Source organism: Hordeum vulgare, chromosome 6H (genome assembly GCF_904849725.1).
Source record: "Hordeum vulgare subsp. vulgare chromosome 6H, MorexV3_pseudomolecules_assembly, whole genome shotgun sequence".
NCBI classification, from domain to species: domain Eukaryota; kingdom Viridiplantae; phylum Streptophyta; class Magnoliopsida; order Poales; family Poaceae; genus Hordeum; species Hordeum vulgare.
This window is the reverse complement of record NC_058523.1, coordinates 126,521,301-126,540,543: the sequence shown is the minus strand read 5'-3', so window position 1 is coordinate 126,540,543 and position 19,243 is coordinate 126,521,301. Positions and strand designations below refer to the sequence as shown.

General features: G+C 49.4%; 1 pseudogene; it reads right to left on the bottom strand.

Annotated features, from left to right (window-relative positions):
* Positions 1–17,357: 17,357 nt before the first annotated feature.
* Positions 17,358–18,599, bottom strand: LOC123405208 (annotated as a pseudogene).
* Between the last annotated feature and the right edge of the window lie 644 nt (positions 18,600–19,243).

The following is a 19,243-nucleotide window of genomic DNA, read 5'->3' as shown; positions in this document are numbered from 1 at the left end:
CAGCTGCAGCTTCAGAGCTTCAAAAGCTTCATTGGCCTCGTCCGTCCAAACAAAACGATCAACTTTCTTAAGCAACTGATAGAGGGGAATAGCTTTCTCCCCCAGGCGGCTTATAAAGCGACTCAAGGTCGCGATACAACCCGCCATGCATTGAACTTGATTAATATTCGCTGGTTTCCCGAGCGAAGTGATTGCCTCGATTTTGTCCGGGTTGGCCCCAATGCCGCGTTCGGACACCAAGAAACCCAACAACTTTCCTGTGGGAACGTCAAAGACACATTTGGTGGGATTAAGCTTCATCTGATACACCCGCAGATTGTCAAAAGTTTCCTTGAGATCCTCCAGGAGCGTCTCCTTCTTGCGAGATTTAACCACGATGAAAGGACGTGGATGTCGCCTAGAGGGGGGGTGAATAGGCGCTTTAAAATAATTAAGGTTTAGGCTTGAACAAATGCGGAATAAAACTAACGTTTAATATGTCAAGCACAAAACCTCAAACAACTAGGCTCACCTATGTGTACCAAAAACTTATGCTAAGCAAGATAAACAACTAAGTGATAGCAAGATATATGACAAGAGACAATATGGCTATCACAAAGTAAAGTGCATAAGTGAAGGGTTCGGGTAAGAGATAACCGAGGTACGCGGAGACGATGATGTATCCCGAAGTTCACACCCTTGCGGATGCTAATCTCCGTTGGAGCGGTGTGGAGGCACAATGCTCCCCAAGATGCCACTAAGGCCACCGTAATCTCCTCACGTCCTCGCACAATGCAAGATGTCGTGATTCCACTAAGGGACCCTTGAGGGCGGTCACCGAACCCGTACAAATGGAAAACCTTGGGGGCGGTCACCGAACCCGTACACGTGGCAACCCTTGGGGGCGGTTACCGGTACCCATACAAATTGCTCGGGGCAATCTCCACAACCTAATTGGAGACCCCGACGCTTGCCCGGAGCTTCACACCACAATGGTTGAGCTCCGAGACACCACCAAGCTTCTAGGACGCCAAAGCATCCACGAAGAACAATATCTAGGGTACTAAGTACCAAAGGTAATAAGCTTCTCAAACATCACTTCCACGTATCACCGTGGAGAACTCAAACCGATGCAACCAATGCAATGGCAAGAACACACGAAATGGTCAAGTCCCTCACACTCAAATCCCTCCACAGCAACGAAAGCTATGGAGAAATATGAGAGGAAGAACAAGGAGCTCACAAAGAACTCCAAGATCTAGATCCAAGGGGTTCCCCTCACATAGAGGAGAAAGTGATTGGTGGAGATGTGGATCTAGATCTCCTCTCTCTTTTCTCTCAAGAACAAGCAAGAATCATTGGAGGGATTGAGAGTAAGCAAGCTCTAAGAATGTCAACAATGGAGGTAGAACAAGAGCTCAACGGATAGATAAGGCCAAGGGGGAAGCAGACCCCCTTTATATAGTGGGGGAAGGAATCAGACTGTTACCCCCACTTACAGCCCGAGCCCAGCGGTACTACCGCTGACCCTCCGACGGTACTACCGCTGGCTACAGCGGTACTACCGCTGACCCTCCGGCGATACTACCGCTAGCTGCAGCGGTAGTACCGCTGAGCCCATGGTAGCGCAAAGATACTACCGGGCCAACCACCGCCAAGAAAGTCTTCGCAAAAATGTCCGACGCAGTACAACCGCAAAGATGACGGTACAAAAACTTGGAGCGGTACTACCGCTGGGACAACGGTACTACCGCCAGCTCTAGCGGTACTACCGCTAGGGCCAGCGGTACCACCGCCAACTCTAGCGGTACTACCGCTAGGTCCAGCGGTACTACCGCTCGCCACTGAAACAGCCATAACTTTCGCATACGAGCTCCGAATCGAGCAAACCCAAGCTTGTTGGATTCAGGACGACAAGAGCTATCCAAATAGATATGAAAATGCCAATGATATAGAGATGTGATTCCTCTATGAATGAAGAACCGGCAAAAACTCCAACATCGAAAACATCATAGTAGATGCATATGGACTCCATTTTCGATGAACTTGAGCTTGTCACGAAGATGACCATAAGCTCTAAAACTCACAAAGAGAAACACCAAACAAGAACCAAGAAGTATGATGCAAGGATGCAAATGGTTTGAGCTCTCAACGAACAATACGATCAAGCTACTCACTTGAGAGCCCCCCTTGATAGTACAGCAATCTATCCTAAACAGAAAACCTATCAAGGGAAAACCTATACCTTGCACCTCGTCCTCTTGAGCTAGATGATGATGATCTTGGCTTCCTCAAGATGGACCACCTTTCTTGATTGCGTTGGCTTGATGAAGACTAGTTGATTGCTCCCCCATACTCACTATGGGTGAGCCACTCTTCAGCATATCTTCACAAGTCCATTGCCACCACAATGGACGACAAGCTTCAAGCATGATATCTTCGTGCTGATCCACTTGAACTTGCACATCGCAATCTTGATGACGATCACAACTTGACGTCATACTTCATGGTTTGTATGAGATCTTCCCTTTGACGCAAGCCCATGGAAACACACCTAACCCCCACATAGAACTCTCACGAAGACCATGGGTTAGTACAAGATCATCTTTACCCATAAAACGCAAGCAAATGACACTTGTAGAGCTAACATGCCACCTAGGAACAAGATAATTTACAATATCAACACTAAGTGGCAACACGTCAAATGTACACATTTTCTAGGTTTGTAATATGCACACAACATATTAATCCCCCATAATGTGATAAACCAACAACATTAACAAGTGGCAAATTAAAACTAACAAGAGATACTTAATGGACCATATAGAATTTGAATTTCTCATGAGTAAGACATACCACATAGAAACTAGATAATCTTGAAGTATCAAAACTAAGTGGTATTCCCCATGTATACACATTTATAGGATTGTGAGGTGTGCAAAGCACATCACTCCCCCACAATGGGATAATCCATTAATCTCTCACAAGAGCCAACAAAAAAATATAAACAAGATCCAAAAAGGCTCAATACAAGACTCACATGTACATGATATGCAAACCAACATACCCATACTCATTTACTCAAGATAAGCAAGTTGGAAGCACAACATATACAAACGCATGCAAGGTACAAAACCACAACATGCAAAGGGGCAAGCACCTAACAATGTAAACAGTTTAAGTACAAGTTACCGTAAGGAGGCACATTGGATATAAGATAGAAACTCAATAATCCAAATGACTTGGGTTGAGATAATATGAATGATGAAGACCCCTTAAATCTTCATTATGTATCCAAGTCTCTAATGTCCTCCATAGTCACCTATTGATCAAGTTTGAGCTTGTTGGTCCCCAACTACGTTGGGTCCTAAGAGGTTAATCACAATAGGCTTGGCAATCCAAATGGTTCTTTTCTTGACACCATTTTGAGTACCAAAAAACTTGGCAAACACATTGCCAACCTTATCCTTCCCAAGGGAATAGATATCATCAATAGTGATTGGGTTGGATAAGTTACCTCTTGTGCAAGACGAAGCGACATGACCCTTCTAACGACATAAGTAGAAACATCTAGCCTTTGCTTTCTTCCTAGTTGATTTCTCACCTCGAGGAGTGTTGGCTTGGGTCTTATTGGGAAGAGGCCTTCCTTCAACTTGTAGCTGAATATGTGATTGAGTTTGTGGCCGCTTCCCTTGTTGCTTGTGACTTTGAGACTTCGTCTTCAGAGGGCAAGATCTAACATGGTGCCTTTAACTTTGCACTTGAAGCAAATGATTTTGGCCGAATTATTGACTTGTTCTAGGCCCCTCTTGTTCTTGTTTGAGTTTACTCCAACACCATTTTTGTCATTCGGAGATGTTTGCTCACACAGGACGTTGTTGAGTGTGGACATCCCTTCATGACACTGTTCCAAGTCTTTCTTCAAAGAAGTGACTTGGGCCTTGAGCTCTTCAATTTCCTCTGCACGGTTAGTATCAATGCAAGTACTAGAGGAAGTGTAAGCTTCAATGTTAGAGCAACAAGGCAAGGAAAGTAATTCATCACACGAGGTAGCAACATTATGAGTAGACGAATTACGAGGACTAGCACATGGAAATATAGTACTTTGACTAGAAGTAGTGCCATTGTCCACATGAGGCTCACTTGATGTTACCTTGGTGATGATAGCCTCATGAGCTAACTATTGCACATTATAGGATGTTGGAAGATCGGCATGAGAGCTTGTGAGCATTACATGGTTTTCTTCCAACTTCCCATAATTGCTAGTTAGTAAATCAAGTTGAGCACGTAGCTCAATATTCTCCTTCAATGTTGATACTTCAAATGAGGTAGAGTTAGATGTACAAGTATCATCAACAATATGAGAGGAGTGAGTAGCAAATAGAGACTTCTCATGAGTAGATTGAAGCTCCTCATAGATCTTAGAGGTTTTGATGAGCTCTCCCTTGACATTATTGCATTCAAGGAGAAGGACCTCAAAATCCTTTTTAAGTTTATCATGAGTAACTTCAATCTCTCCTTTAGAAGATCTTAAGTCTCTACATGCTTGATGACTCTTCTCAAGTTCATGTTCAAGTTGTTCACTTTTAGCTTGTTCATGATTAAGTGAATCATTACAATTTTGAAAGTAAGCAAGAACATCTCGGAATCTTTGAAGAGCGTTATTTTTAGCTTTATGAAGAATTTTACTGATCACATAGATATTTTCAGTCAAGTCATCATCATCATCCTCATCGCAAATATCATCGTTATTGCACAGGGAAGATGATACCTCATTATTACCTCTTGCCATGAGGCACATGTGAACTGGAGGAGTTCATGATGATTCTTTTGGTGAATCAGATTCTTCATTAGTCAAAAGTACTTCATATTTCTTGATTTCCCCTAAATGATTAGTCATAGAGCAACTAGGGAGAAACAAGATATTTTGATCAAGAGGACACGAGGAAGCAGGCATATCACCACAGACATTTGTCGAGGGATCTTTAGGTGAAATGCATGACCTATGAGCACAGTAATTTACACTATGTGTGGTGCTAGATATGCTCGTGTCCATAGAGGCTATGACATTTTCATCAACATATATTTCTTCACTCACCACGTCATTACCTTGTGAGATTGAAGATGCTGAGGTGTGCAAGCAATCGGACATGGAAGTAGTGGTGGACTCTTTAAGATCGAAAAGAGTGAAGAGCTCATGCACCAACTCCTTCATCATAATACCGTCTTCATCAAGATTGGACCCACCATATATATCTTCAAGTTTAGTCCAAACTTCATGAGCTGACTTGCAAGTCGAGATAGACTTAAACACTTCAGGACTTATGGTTCGATGAATGGCAAGAAAAGCCTCACAATCAAGATACATCTCATTAGTAGATGAAGATGGATCATCCTTTTTGTCGGCAATCCCTACAAGAACAATTCGTAAAGTATTTGGGCCCATGGCCCAAAAGTGATGAAGCATACGAATTCTCCATAGGATATAATTTGTGCCATCAAAGTCAAAGATGCCATTTTGCACTAATCCAATAGTCGACATCGATACTCTCTAGGTCGTGAAACCTAATTAAAGAGAGACCTTGCTTTGATACCAATTGAAAAGACCTCGATGACGCCTAGAGGGGGGTGAATAGGCTATTTAAAAACTTCTTCTGATTTGGCTTAAACCTAATGCGGAAATAAACTAAGAGGGTACTTGTCAAGCACAAATCCTAAATGCACTAGGCACTGCAACGTGTAACAACAACACGATCTACCAAGATGGACACAATACAGTTACTAACAAGCACAAGTAAGTTACACAAACTTACTTGAGCTATATCACACGACAAGTAGGTGAACGACACAAGATACTAAATAACACTAGCACACGATATATCAAAAGCTACAAGTGTGAACGTGCGGATATAGAAGGTATGCTTGAATGATTAATCTTGTACAAGAAATAGCCAACACAATATAATGAGCACAAACAATATGCAATGTATGTATGCTCAAGTAACACAAGTAAACCACAAGTAAGGAGTTAGGGTTAAGGATAACCAAGGTCACTGAGACGAAGATGCATCCCGATGTTCACTTCCTTGGAGGGAAGCTAGTCACCGTTAGAGAGGTGGATGTTACCACGAAGGCACACCAACGCCACGAAGGCTCACCCTATTCTCCCTTTGAGATAACACCACGAAGGCGTTTCTCAACCACTAGTGGTAAGCCTTTGAGGTGGCTTCCAAACCCTCACAAACTTTTCCGGGGGGTAATCACACGGATTGATTCCTCTCCGAAGAACTCCTACCGCCTAGGAGTCTCCAACCTCCAAGAGTAAGAAGATCACGGGGAATGCTCAAAACTTGCTCAAATCTCAAATAGCTTGGGTTGAGAGGAGGAGAGGGATACGATCTATCTTTTGATTGGAACAACTCTCAAAGGGGCTCACAAATGCTCTTGGGATCTAAGATTTGGTGTGAGCAAATGTGTGTGAGGTAGAAATGTGTTCTTATGAGGATAAGGCTGTGTTGGGCACCCTCTCACGAAGTGGGAGGGGGCTATTTATAGTGGGGAGAGAAAAACAGCCGTTGGGGACACTTTAAGTCACACAGGGTCCGGATGTCCGACAGTTTCCGAAAGTCCGGGCGTCCGCGAGGGGTCGGACGTCCGACAGGGGTCGGTCGTCCGAGGCTTGTAGATATCACTGAAAATACTGTGAATTGAACAGCGACCGGACGTCCGGAGAGGACTGGAAATCCGAGTTATTCGACTCAACTTCTTTTGGTGGGAGGTTCCGGATTTCTGAAAGGGGACGGACGTCCGGCCCTTGGACGTCCGGAGGGAGACGGAAATCCGAGTTATAGAGCTCACGTACTTCTGGTGCAGGGCTCCGGATTTCCGAAGCTGGTCGGTCGTCCGGCCCTCGGATGTCCGGAGTGAGCCGGAAATCCGAGTTATAGAGCTCAATTTCTTCTAGTGCAGAGCTCCGGATTTCCGTAGCATGTCGGTCGTCCGACCCTTGACCGGTCCTCGGACGTCCGGAGGGAGCCGGAAGTCCGAGGCAGTAGACCTGTTTTGAGATAGGAGCAAAGTAGAGAATATGTGGTATTGAGCAGAACAGTGGAGATGTAGTTTGAGCAAGTTCATCGCAAAACCTGTGATCCCCTCTTAATAGTGCGGGATCCCTAAGGACTCAAGAATCATAAAAGGGTACTGATGATCCATACTTGAGTGTATACTTTTATTCGCTGATCATCACTCCGCACAACTAACGTCAAAGGAACTGATACCTTTGAGTTAGCCCTTTCACTTGAGCTTGATGTTGTTGTTCCTTCTTGGCTCAAGTTGAAAGCAAGACATGATGAAGTCTTCAAGTAGCTCTCCCATACACAATGTGGAAAGCCTAGCTTATGTATTCATCTTCATTTGTCCACCATGTGAACATCCACAAGAATCAAGCATGTAGTGCTCAGGAATGCTTATCTTGATCTTGTCCTTGTTAGCACATGAGCTTGTCCTTATCAACACATGATCATTAACAATAGTTTCAATGATATATTCGTGCTGATCCACTTGAACTTGCACACCACAATCTTGATGACGATCGCCACTTGACGTCATCCTTCATGGGTTGTATGAGATCTTCCTTTTGACGCAAGCCCATGGAAGCACACCTAACCCCCACATAGGACTCTCACAAAGACCATGGGTTAGTACACAAACACGTAATGGACAATGCTTACCATACCATGGGATCACTTGATCCCTCTCGGTACATCTTATACGCTTTGTGTGTTGATCATCTTGATTTACTCTTTGTCTGAGATCTTGATCAACCTAGTGTCTCTATGACCATTCTTTGGATAATACCTTGAATACTATCTTGGTCATCATATAAACTCCTTGAACCCAACAGATGGACTTCAAGAAGTGCCTATGGACAAATCCTATAAATATAACTTAAGGCAACCATTAGTCCATAGGAATTGTCATCAATTACCAAAACCACATATGGAGATATATGCTCTAACAACTCTTGAGCCCAAACGGCATAGATACATAGCAAAAAGCCCCAAACGGGGTTATGAAAGCTGTCTTCTCCTGATCTTCCACTACCATCTTGATTTGGTGATATCCGGAGTAGGCGTCCAAGAAACACAAACGCTCGCAACCCGCAACCGAATCAATGATTTGATCAATGCGGGGAAGGGCGAAAGGATCCTTTGGGCAAGCTCTGTTGAGGTCGGTGTAGTTGATGCACATGCGGAAAGTGCCGTTCTTTTTGAGCACCAGGACCGGGTTAGCCAACCATTTAGGGTGGAAGACCTCAACGATAAATTCGGCGGCCAAAAGACGGGCGACTTCTTCTCCGATCGCCTTGTGTCGCTCCTCATTAAACCTGCGAAGATATTTCTGAATTGGCTTTGCTTTAGGGTCAACATTAAGATGGTGCTCAACGAATTCTCTCGGTACACCAGGCATGTCAGAAGGTTTCCATGCAAAGATGTCCCGATTCTCACGGATGAATTCGATGAGCGCGCTTTCCTATTTGGGATCCACACCCGCCCCGATAGTGAACTGCTTGGATGAACCGCCAGGAACGTAGTCCACCATCTTAGTGTCATCTGTTGGCTTGAACTTGAGGAGCGGCTCGGCATTAGTCGTTGGCTTCTTGAGGGGCGACATATCCGCCGGGTCAACATTGGCTTGGTGATACTTGAGTTCTTCTGTAGCACAGGCGATTTCTGCATAAGCCGCATCTCCTTCCTCACACTCCTTTGCTATCCTCCTGTCACCATCGACCGCGATGGGTCCCTTAGGGCCAGGCATCTTTAGTTTAAGGTAGACATAGCAGGGGCGAGCCATGAACCGGGCGTAAGCCGGCCGCCCGAACAACGCATGATAAGGGCTCTTTAGCTTGACCACCTCAAATATAAACGACTCACTCCTGTGATTGGATGTTGTACCAAAAGCCACATTAAGTTTGACCCACCCAATTGGATATGCCAACTTACCCGGGACGATACCATGGAATACTGTGGTTGACGGCATTAGGTCTTTCTCTAAGAGGTTCATCCTTCGAAAGGTGTCGAAATATAATATGTTTATGTTGCTGCCACCATCCATAAGAACCTTTGAAAGGGTATATCCCCCGACTTGGGGGGCCAGGACCAATGCCAAGTCGTCGGGGTTGTCGATTCTGGGCGGGTGATCCTCCCTACTCCACGAGATAGTCTGCTCAGACCACTGGAGGTACCTGGGGAGTGCCGGCTCGGACATGCTATACGTCCTATGCTTCACCTTCTTGTCTCGCTTACATGCGCTGGTGGTGAACACATGGTATTGTCTGATGTTTAATTGTTTGGGATTGTTGCGGAATCCGCCATTGTCATCTTGCCCCTGGGGAGCCCCCTGCGGGGGTGGCTGCTGAAACACTCCGGGCGGGTTATACCGCTGCTGGTTATGCACAGGGTACTGGCTGGTTGCGAGCCGCCCTGGGCCCCTGGTTCGGGAAAACCGCTGAACGGGTTCTGACGTTGATTAGGTGCACCGAACTGTTCCTGTCGTTGGCTCTGGTCACCGGTTTGGCCCTTCTTGAGTGCCTCCGCCCGAAATTCCTGCATTACGTAGTAGTCTTCCCAAGAGTGAGTCGCTGGTCCTTCCGCCGTGGCGTGATGCGGGCAGGGGCCCTTAAGTATCTCGTTATAGTTGCGCGGCTTCTTGCCACTGTAACCCCTCTTCTTCTGGCGCTGATTGCCATTGTTAGCATTGGTGTTGGCGACGAAGTTCGTGGATCCTTCCTGCTACCTTCTCTTGCCATTTCCACCATGATTATTGTGGGCGCATCCCTGAAACCGGGAGTGATTCTTGGATGACTCGCCTTTCCTCGGCGAGTTGGCCTTGCTATCGTCCTCTCCTGGATCTTTAGTACCGTCTGCTTCGGCATACCGAGTGAGGGTTTCCATCAATTCGCCCATATCCTGGACCTTGCGCTTGAGTCGCCCCAGCTTCTGTACCAAGGGCTCATAGTGGCAGTTTTGCTCCTGGATCGACACGGCTTGAGCCGCCGTGATGTCGTCTGACGAGTGGATGATTTCCGCAACCCGTCGCATCCAGTGGTGGGCCGACTCATCGGGGGGCTGAACGCAATGCTGTAAGTCGACGATCATCATCGGGCGTTTGCAAGTTCCCCAGAAGTGTTTGATGAAACGTTCCTTCAGTTCAGCCCAAGTCTGGATGGAGTTGGGTGGCAGGTTTTTCAACCAAGTGCGCGCCGTCCCTTCGAGCATCATTGTGAAGTACCTGGCACAGACTGCTTCACTTACGTCGAGCATGTCCATCGTGAGTTCGTAACTCTCAACCCATGATGTCGGCTCAAGGTCCGGGGTGTAGTTGGGCACCTTCCTTGGTCCTTTAAAGTCCTTCGGCATCCACTCGTTGCGTAGGGCAGGGGCCAAGCATGGCACCCCTACTTGCCTGCCGCCTCCGCTAAGTGGCGCTGGGCAGGTCTGGATGTCCTGGTGATCCTGGTCTGTCGCCCCAAAGGTGTTGCGGATGGGAGGGTCCCGATGGTCAGGCGGGTTACCCTGAGGTAGGTGTTGCGGTCCGCTGGTTATGGCGGGTTGGTCCTCCGTCCGACTTCTGGTGCGGCTCGCCTAGGGGGTGGAATGCAGCCGATCGAGGCTGTGTGAGAATTGCGCGTTCTGGACCACCGCCGTTTTCAACATCTCAACAGCGTTTCTTGCTTCTATTTCAGCCGGGGTGTTGCCATAAATCGGAAGGGACTCTAAGTGGCGAGTCGCGGCGAGCACGTTGTCCATGGGGTTGGAAAAGTGGCCCTGAGGCATCTAGAAACGGGGAACGCGACCATCTGCTGGCTGAAGCGGCGGGTTTGGCGGCTGAGTCGGCCCTCCCGTGGAACGGTTCCTGCCCCGGGGGTGCGCAAAGTGTCGAAGAGGGGGTAGGGTTCAGATCAGGGGGTAAACGCCCCTGGTGCCTCCTCTGATGGACAACGTCAGACACGCGTTGATGCCTTTCAAGTCGCCAGTTTTCGGTGTTCAAGCGGGCCGTCTCCGCGGTGATCTGAGCTTGCCGAGTCTCAATCCTGGCGGCTTCTGCCTCCGCATCTCGCTGGGCCTTCGCCATCTCGTCTCGCAGCTTTGCCAACTCGGCGTTTATTGTTCCTTGGTTTTCTACCGTCACTGGGGTCGCCATGATCCTTGTTATCTCCACCGACAGGTCCACCAGGACCGCATCTGGGCTCTTAGATGGTTCGCCAGCCTCGTTGTTGCCTGCAGGGTTTTGCTGGGACTGTGTTGCCCCCGCCATATATACGGCGATCTAGTGGCGGGTCCGATCGAGGACTTCGGGATCCATCGCCAGTGATAGATCTCCGAGGCAGCCCTCGTGCAGAGACTGGATTGAATCTGTGTTGCCCATGGATGACTCGTCGTTAGTGTTGACCGGCGTAGTCTCCTGAGTCGCCGATCGCTCTGGCTCATCAACTCCCGGCGTGAAGCCGACGAAAACCGGGCGCGTCAGGCTTGGCAGCGCGACGAGACGGACATACCTGGCCGGCTCGACGGTGTCGGTGTAGATGTCCGGCTCAGGCATGGGTGCACCGACTATGCCGATGAAGATGTTGATCTTGCCGAAGGAGACTCTGTAGCCGGATTCGATTAAATCGGCCTCGGGCCCCCACAGCGAGTTGTCGATGTAGTACTTTCCGCGGCGGCTCTGGGTCATGAGCCCGGCCGCATAGCTCCCTGATCCTGATAGGGCTCCCTTCGAGAACTCAACTCCACCGTGCATAGGCCCCACGGTGGGCGCCAACTGTCGTGGTTTTGTCACGGCAGATGTCCTAGTGAAAGGACTTGATGATGGAGCCATCACACCTTGGTGGCGACTCAAAGGGGTTGAACGGGAGCGGGACTCAGATTTACCCAGGTTCGGCCCCTCGTGAGGAGGTAAAAGCCTACGTCCTTCTCTGTGTTGTATTGATGATGTTTTGATTACAAGGAGGGCGTAACTCGCCTGACCTAGCTCTCGATGATTTCTAACCTACCCTCTCCTTCCCAGGGACTCGCCTTTATATACAGGTCGACCCCTTAGGGTTTACAAGAGTCCTTGCCACAATGCAAGTCATGATTCTTTCTATCTCTAAATCGCCGTGCTTTCCAAGACTGGAGAATTCCCTTGTAACTGGTTCTCCACGTGGATCTTGAACTGCCATCCAGCTCCTGGGCCTGCCGGGCCGAAGCTTGAATCGCCAAAGGATGAGTCGCCCACTTGGTGACCCGGCCCAACTAGGGCGGGTCACACCACAGATAATATCCCCAACACAAGGGTAAGAAGAACTTCAAGAAAGACGACAAAGCCGTTGCCGCGCCCGGTAAGCCAGATGCCGGGAAGAAGAAAAAGAACGAACCCAAGCCTGAGACTGGGTGCTTCTATTGCAAGGGAAAAGTCACTGGAAGCGGAACTGCCGCAAGTACTTAGTGTTATTGATGTGTACCTTACCAACGCTCTTAGTAGCTCCTCGGTATTTAATACCGGTGTTGTTGCTCACATTTGCAACTCAAAGCAGGAACTACGGAATAAGCGGAGACTGGCGAAGGACTAGGTGACGATGCGCGTCGGGAATGGCTCCAAGGTCGATGTGATCATCGTCGACACGCTACCTCTACATCTACCATCGAGATTAGTTTTAAACCTTAATAATTGTTATTTAGTACCATCTTTGAGCATGAATATTGTATCAGGGTCTTGCTTAATGCGAGACGGCTACTCATTTAAGTCAGAGAATAATGGTTGTTCTATTTATATGAGTGATATGTTTTATGGTCATCCTCCGCTGGTGAATGGTTTATTCTTGATGAATCTAGATCGTGATGTTACACATATTCATAGTGTGAGTACCAAAAGATGTAAAGTTGATAATGATAGTCCCACATACTTGTGGCACTGCCGCCTTGGTCATATCGGCATTAAGCGCATGAAGAAGCTCCATACTGATGGACTATTAGAGTCTCTTGACTTTGAATCATTTGACACATGCGAACCGTGCCTCATGGGCAAGATGACTAAGACTCCATTCTCAGGAATAATGGAGAGAGCGACCGACTTATTGGAAATAATACATACTGATGTGTGTGGTCCAATGAACGTTGAAGCTCACGGTGGCTATCGTTATGTTCTCACTCTCACCGATGATTTGAGTAGGTATGGGTATATCTACTTGATGAAGCACAAATCTGAGACGTTTGAAAAGTTCAAGGAATTTCAGAGTGAGGTTGAGAATCAAAATGACAGAAAAATTAAGTGTCTACTATCTCATCGTGGAGGAGAATATTTGAGTCACGAGTTTGGCACACACCTAAGGAAGTGTGGAATCGTTTCACAACTGACGCCACGTGGCACACCGCAACGCAACAGAGTGTCTGAATGTCGTAATCGCACTTTATTAGATATGGTATGATCTATGATGTCTCTTACCGACTTACCACTATCATTTTGGGGATACGCATTAGAAACTACAGCATTCACTTTAAATAGGGCACCGTCTAAATCCGTTGGGACGACACCGTATGAACTATGGTTTGGCAAGAAACCTAGTTGTCGTTTCTTAAAGTTTGGGGTTGCGATGCTTATGTGAAGAAAATTCAATCAGAGAAGCTCGAACCCAAAGCGGAGAAATGCTTATTCATAGGATACCCTAAGGAAACTATTGGGTATACCTTCTATCTTAGATCCGAAGGTAAAACCTATGTTGCCAAGAACGGATCCTTTCTAGAGAAAGAGTTTCTCTCGAAAGAAGTAAGTGGGAGAAAAGTAGAACTTGATGAGGTAATTACACCCCCTCTCGAACCGAAAAGTAGCGCAGCGCGGGAAATTGTTCCTGTGGCGCCTACACCAACTGAAGAGGAAGTTAATGATAATGATCATGAAGCTTCGGATCAAGTTACTACTGAACCACGAAGGTCCACAAGGGTACGGTCCGCACCAGAGTGGTACGACAACATTGTGATGGAAATCATGTTGTTAGACAACGGTGAACCTTCGAACTATGAAGAAGCAATGGCGGGCCCGGATTCCAACAAATGGCTTGAGGCTATGAAATCCGAGATAGGATCCATGTATGAGAACAAAGTATGGACATTGGTGGACTTACCCGGTGATCGGCGAGCCATAGAAAGTAAATGGATCTTCAAGAAGAAGACTGATGCAAACGGTAATGTGACTGTTTATAAAGCTCGACTTGTCGCAAAGGGTTTTCGACAAATTCAAGGAGTTGACTACGAAGAGACTCTCCCCCCCCCCCCCCCCCGCAGCGAAGCTGAAATCAGTCCGAATCATGTTAGCAATTGCCACCTTTTATGATTATGAAATTTGGCAAATGGACGTCAAAATAGCGTTCCTTAACGGGAATATTAAGGAAGAGTTGTATATGATGCAACCAGAAGGTTTTGTCGACCCTAAAGGTGCTAACAAAGTGTGCAAGCTCCAGCGCTCCATCTATGGGCTTGTGCAAGCATCTCGGAGTTGGAACATTCGCTTTAATGAGGTGATTAAAGCATTTGGGTTCATACATGTTCATGGAGAAGTCTGTCTGTACAAGAAAGTGAGTGGGAGCTCTGTAGCTTTCCTCGTACTGTATGTGGATGACATATTATTGATGGGGAATAATATAGAGATGTTGGAGAGCATAAAGGCCTATTTGAACAAGAGTTTTTCAATGAAGGACCTAGGAGAAGCTGCATACATATTAGGCATCAAGATCTATAGAGATAGATCGAGACGCCTCATAGGTCTTTGACAAGATATTGAAGAAGTTCAATATGGAAAACTCAAAGAAGGGGTTCTTGCCATTTTTGCAAGGTATGAGATTGAGTAAGACTCAGTCACCGACCACGACAGCAGATAGAGAGAAGATGAGTATTGTCCCCTACGCTTCAGCCGTAGGCTCTCTAATGTATGCCATGCTGTGTACGAGACCTGATATAAACCTTGCCATAAGTTTGGTAGGGAGGTACCAAAGTGATCCCGGTATGGAACACTGGACAGCGGTCAAGAATATCCTTAAGTACCTGAAGAGGACTAAGGAGATGTTTCTCGTTTATGGAGGTGACGAAGAGCTCGTCGTAAAGGGTTACATCGATGCTAGCTTCGACACAGATCCGGATGACTCTAAGTCACAGACCGGATACATGTATGTTTTGAATGGTGGGGCAGTGAGCTGGTGCAGCAGCAAGCAAGAAGTCGTGGCAGCATCTACATGTGAAGCAGAGTACATAACTGCTTCAGAAGCGGCTCATGAAGGAATTTGGATGAAGGAGCTCATCACCGACCTTGGAGTGGTTCCAAGCGTGTCGGGTCCAATGACACTCTTCTGTGATAACACTGGAGCCATTGCATAGCCAAGGAGCCCAGGTTTCATCGGAAGACCAAGCACATCAAACGCCGCTACAGCTCCATCCAGGACCATGTCTAGAGTGGAGTCATAGATATTTGTAAAGTACACACGGATCTGAATATTGCAGACCCGTTGACTAAACCTCTTCCCCGAGCAAAACATGATCAACGCCATAATGCTATGGGTGTTCGATACATCACAATGTAACTAGATTATTGACTCTAGTGCAAGTGGGAGACTGTTGGAAATATGCCCTAGAGGCAATAATAAAATGGTTATTATCATATTTCCTTGTTCATGATAATCATCTATTGTTCATGCTATAATTGTATTAACAGGAAACAGTTTACATGTATGAATAAATAAATCACAATGTGTCCCTAGCAAGCCTCTAGTTGGCTAGCTCGTTGATCAATAGATGATCATGGTTTCCTGATCATGGGCATTGGATGTCATTGATAACGGGATCACAACATTGGGAGAATGATGTGATGGTCAAGACCCAATCCTAAGCATAGCACTAGATCGTATTGTTCGTATGCTAAAGCTTTTCTAATGTCAAGTGTCTTTTCCTTCGACCGTGAGATTGTGCAACTCCCGGATACCGTAGGAGTGCTTTGGGTGTATCAAACGTCACAACGTAACTGGGTGACTATAAAGGTGCACTACGGGTACCTCTGAAAGTGTCTGTTGGGTTGGTACGAATCGAGATCGGGATTTGTCACTCCGTGTGACGGAGAGGTATCTCTGGGCCCACTCGGTAGAACATCATCATGAGCTCAATGTGACTAAGGAGTTAGTCACATGATGACGTGCTACGGAACGAGTAAAGAGAGTTACCGGTAACGAGATTGAACAAGGTATAGGTATACCAACGATCGAATCTCGGACAAGTTCTATACCGACAGACAAAGGGAATTGTATACGGGATTGATTGAATCCTTGACATCATGGTGAATCCGATGAGATCATCGTGGAACATGTGGGAGCCACCATGGGTATCCAGATCCCTCTGATGGTTATTGGCCGGAGAGCTTCTCGGTCATGTCTCAATGTTTTCCGAACCCGTAGGGTCTACACACTTAAGGTTCGATGACGCTAGGGTTATAGGGAAATGTTATACGAGGTTACTGAAAGTTGTTCGGAGTCCCGGATGAGATCCCAGACGTCACGAGGAGCTCCGGAATGGTCCGAGGTACAGATTGATATATAGGATGGCTGGTTTTGGACACCGAAAATGTTTCGGGCGTCACCGGTAGCGTACGGGGACCACCGGGACCATCAGAAATGGTCCCGGGGGTCCACCGGGAGGGGCCACCAGCATGGGCCAAAAGGTGGAAGGCAACCAACCCAAAGGGGGCTGGTGCGCCTCCCACAAAGGGGCCCACAGCGTAGGAGGTGGAGAGGTGGGGAAACCCTAGGCACTGGTGGGCCTAAGGCCCACCTAGGGGTGCGCCACCCCCTCCCCCTGCCCTGGCCGCCGCACTTCCCATCTGAGGGGGGGGGGGGCTGCCGCACCACCTAGGGTGGGAACCCCCTCCCCTCCTCCTATATATACCTAGGGGTTTGGGGCTGTTTCAGACACGGTTTCTTCTCCCCTTCGGCGCAGCCCTGCTCCCCTCCTTCCTCCTCCTCCTCCCACGGTGCTTGGCAAAGCCCTGCCGGGAGACCTCGTCTCTCCATCGACACCACGCCATCGTGCTGCCGGAGATCTTCCCCAACCTCTCCCTCCTCCTTGCTGGATCAAGGTGCGGGAGACGTCACCGGGCTGCACGTGTGTTGAATGCGGAGGTGCCGTGGTTCGGCACTAGATCGGAATCACACCCCGATCTGAATCGCCGCGAGTACGACTCCATCAACCGCATTCTAGTAACGCTTCCGCTTAGCGATCTTCAAAGGTATGAAGATGCACTCACCCCTCTCTCGTTGCTAGTTTCTCCATAGGAAGATCTGAATATGCGTAGGATTTTTTTTGAATTTATGCTGCGTTACCCAACATGATGGCCCCTTCTCGAACGAGAAGCGCATGATTGTTGGAGCACTCGGAGCACAGCTGCAGCAGAGCCACCACGACGAACTCCTTCTCCCTCGCCGGGCCGTCCTCGATGGTCTCAACCAGTGCAGGTATCCCACCGGCTTCCACCACAACATCGCGGCCATCGGCTATGTTCGCGAGGCTCGCAAGAACCACCATTGTTTTCTCCGACGTCCCGGTGCCACGCTCGTCGATGAGGTGTACGAGCGGCACGACGGCTCCCGTGCTGACAGCATGCTCTTTGTTCCGGCACGCCGAGCAGAGACGGTAGAGCGTGGTGAGCGCGTCCTTCTTTCCCCGTGTGGAGCCTGCGGAGAGCAGTGCGATGAGCGGCGCGATGGCGCCACACGCGCCGATGGTGGCGCGGTTCTCCTCGATGCCCGACAAGCTGAGTAGCGCGCAGGCGGCATTCTGCTTGGCGGAGGCCTCCCGGTCCGCAGCGCGTAGACGAGCGGCTTGATGCCGCCCGTCGCCGTGATGGCCGAACGGTTGCGCTCCTCCAGCGAGAGGTTGAGCAGCGCCGTCACCGCGTTCTCCTGCGCCACCGGGTCAGTGCTCCGCAGTAGCGGAACCAGCGTGGGGATCGCACCGGAGACGCCGACAAGCTCGCGGATGTCCGAGCGGTGCTTGGCCAACAGCCTTATCCTCGCCGCCGCCGCTCGTCGGGCGCGGCATCGGGCCCCAGCGCCTGCACGCCAGCACGAACGGCTCCACGCACTCGAGCGGCACCACGTCGGCCGACAGATCCATGGACTCGAGGTCGTTCAGATCCACGGCGGCAAGGTCCGGCGCGTCGGATCTGGGCGTGGCGGCGGCGGCGACCAGGCGCTCGAGCTCCCCAGAGATGTCGGAGTTGCAGCTGGAGTAGTCGGAGAAGTCCCGGGACAGCTCAAGCATCTCGGTGGCCGCGGTGTTGGTGAAGGAGGACTTGGCGACGGCCGCCGGGTGCATGGGCCCCACGGTGGCTGCCAGCTCGCTGAGGCGGAAGTCAAGGACGGAGTGGGTGAGGTTGTCGATGTCCAAGTCGCCGTCGTCGGCCGCGGCGCGCAGGCGGGAGCTGGGCCCCGGGGGGGAGTCCGGGTGCAGCAGCGCGGAGCGGATGCTGCGCATGGAGCAGCCCGGGCAGCGCAGCGCGCATGGCCTCTGCTTGGGCGAGAGGATCTGGGAGCCGACAAGCGAGACCATGGCTGGCTAGCGTCGGTGGGCGGAGTGATGATGGAGGGAGGGTGGTGTGCTGGTGGTTGGAGCGGATGGTGCGCATGGAGCAGCCCGGGCGGTGCGGCGCGCCTCGGGGGATGCCAGGAGGAGGAGGAGGCCGGGGAGGAGGGAGAGGTGAGCGCCGCGGAGGGGGGTGAGGGGCGGCGAGCGAAGGATGACTGGGTCATGGCCATTGGATTCCCGGGAGCCGACGGCTGCCTGCGCTCAGCCCGGACACCCCGCTCGCCTTCCCCGAGGACGGCGAGCACGACGAGCCCACCGAGGCCGCCGCCGCGGAGGACGCCGCCGCCAAAGCCTGCGCGCAGGACAAGGTGAGCCGCCGGGCCGCGAGATCTGCGCCCGCGCCCGCGCATCCCTCCGCCAATCCCTTCCGCCTCGATTCTGGTTTCTTGCTCCTCGATGGAAGATCGTGGGCAGAAGACGGTGGAGATCGTGGGTGCGTCACGAGATGGAGGGGATCAGGATCGAGGTAATTGGGAGAGCTATCGAAGGAGGTTGAACCACATTATGCTCGCGCGTGCGGGCTGGATTGGTTTTTTTACTGCACGATCGAGGGGTGCGAGGATAGTCGAACCGGTTTAATTGCCGTTGGTTTTTTGAGGGTATGGAAA